Below are 2492 nucleotides of genomic sequence, written 5' to 3' on the forward strand. Positions count from 1 at the left end.
TTAAATTTCCAGTTTTACGTTTTTTAACCATATAACTATAAAAATGTATAATTCAAAAGACTAAATCTTATAGAACCAAATTTTATGCATAGTCTAATACAAAACTACGATTCTATTCCTTTTCTTTTAACAAATAGGAAAATGAAATACAAAATGTCTTTTATTTTAAACTTTCTAATATATATATATAACAAATAAAAATTATAAATCACTTTTAAACCGGTTAATCTGTTACTCGCGGGTTTTAAAATCTTAGATCCTAAATTTAAACCATTAGCTATAAATTTTAAAAGTATCAAACATAAATCTAAACTCTTGAACCGATTAATCATATTTTTCGCTTTGTTTTTTTGATTTTTGTTCGGTTAATTATTTTGCTCGGTTTTATTGCCCACCCATACTTGTAATGTTAATTTTGAGATTCGAAATCATGAACGTTAAATGTATAAAAAAAAACATAAGCATCGATCACTTCAATACATAATCAAATACTATATATAAATAATTCGACCAATTTATTATTTCAACTTTTTATGCAAAAATAAAAACCGGAGCAAATAACTAAACAACCAAAAGTGAACCTATATTTTCATTTCTGTTCGGTTTTTCCTCACATTTAATTTAAATTTATATTTAATTAGGGTCAATAGTCTCTAATAACTCCTTCAGATTAATTTTAATATGTGTAAAATCTAACTTCTGCAAAACAATTTATTAACATTCTCAATTTAAGATAAGAAACAAAATTAAGAAAGGTAATTTGAATGCATAGATTTAATTTCCAAATTAGATATTTTCTTTAGTCAACCTTTAGACTAATGAAAAAACTTGAGTAAAGACAAGAAAAGGCAATTATTTATATAGTACTAAATAGGTATCAAAAATTGGCATGGTGTCCTAACACCAAATTTGTCTTATATCTATGACCATTATTTGTGATTTTGGCTAGCTTAGGTTTATTTTGGACAATTTTGGTGAGATATGACAAAGTTTACCAATTTATCACCACCACTTATATTGACTTCGCAATTTTCTGTTGGCCTATTGTCATGCCAAGAAAGAGTGAAACAAAATATCAATCGATAATTTTTTTTAATTTTTTTTTTGAAATCTAGATTTGAGTAATTAGATTTAAGTAAATATTTTTTATAGGTAAATGTATAAAATAACGTACAATATAAGTTTATTTTACTTGTATAAAATATATAATTTTTCTTCGATGAAATTATTTTTTTATTACTAAATGTATTTGATATAATTTAATTGTAACTATTATTTGAAAAAAATATTGTAACAATTAAAATTAATTAGTATAATATATTTTGTACACTAAGTCACTAATTTAGGCCTTACAAGAGCATGGGCTTTGGGTGAAAATTTGTGTAAGGTCCGTCGGCATTCTATTCCACGTGCTAACCAAAAGAGAAAATCACACAAAATACCTTCTTAGCCCATATTAATCTCAAATATACTGGGTCCAAATTTCAGTTTTGAACATTACGGTGGCCATCTTTTTCCTTGCAAAAATAATCTTTATTATCTCAACTTTATACCTTTTTAATTTGAAAAATATGGTAAGAAGAAATTGGAAAGAATTTTCATATCTTCCATTTAGATAGAATTTTCAAGATTCCACCTAGATTCTCGGCATTGATTTCTCCATTTTCTCTAATTCAAAAGAAAAACCTAATACTCATGAACCAATAAACCCTAAAATTTAATTTTAATAAAACCTGCTCTCACTCTCTTTGTCTTTTATCTCGCACCAATAAATTGAACCATTAAGCTGTGGTGACGATGGCGGTCGTGGAAGAGATGGAAGATTCGATGGCGGACGTGGAGGTCGGCGGGAGGTCGTGGCGGTGGTGGATTATTTTTTTTCTTCTACAATTTATTTTTAAAGTTTTGGAATCGTCTTTATTTTTTTACATTAAAATTCATGTAGAAGAAAAAGAGGACTTCACTGTCAATGTTGTGAAAAAGAACAAACCGATTGCTCCTTCGCCCGTTGATGTCAAGGTAATTGTTCTAAAAATTCCTTATATTAATTGCTTTTAGAGTTCAGAATTCTGCATCGTGTTTAATTAAAATTCCTTTGATCTTATAATAAACAACAACCTTCAACGTTGTCATTCCTGCATTTTTAAAAAATAATTACTGTCAGTATCCATGTTAGTTAACCATTAGATAATTATTAGTATACTATTAGTTAATTTACAACAGAAATTTTAATTCTGCAAGCATTTCTAAAGTTTTTGAACCGTCCTTGTTATTTTTTATATTGCAGTTTTTTTCTGTCAAACTGATGAAAAAAACGATGAACGAAGGCGGTTTGAGTTGAACGAAGAAAGCAGTTGTTGGAGTGGGACGAAGATAAGCGAACGATGAACGAAAGCGAATGATGACCGAAGACGCGGTGGCTGGCAATTGTTGTCTTTTTTATTGTAATTGGGATATTAGCAATGATGTAAAAATAATTAAGGCTAACTATA

The sequence above is a fragment of the Mercurialis annua genome, linkage group LG7 (assembly GCF_937616625.2).
Source record: "Mercurialis annua linkage group LG7, ddMerAnnu1.2, whole genome shotgun sequence".
Taxonomy (NCBI): Eukaryota; Viridiplantae; Streptophyta; class Magnoliopsida; order Malpighiales; family Euphorbiaceae; genus Mercurialis; species Mercurialis annua.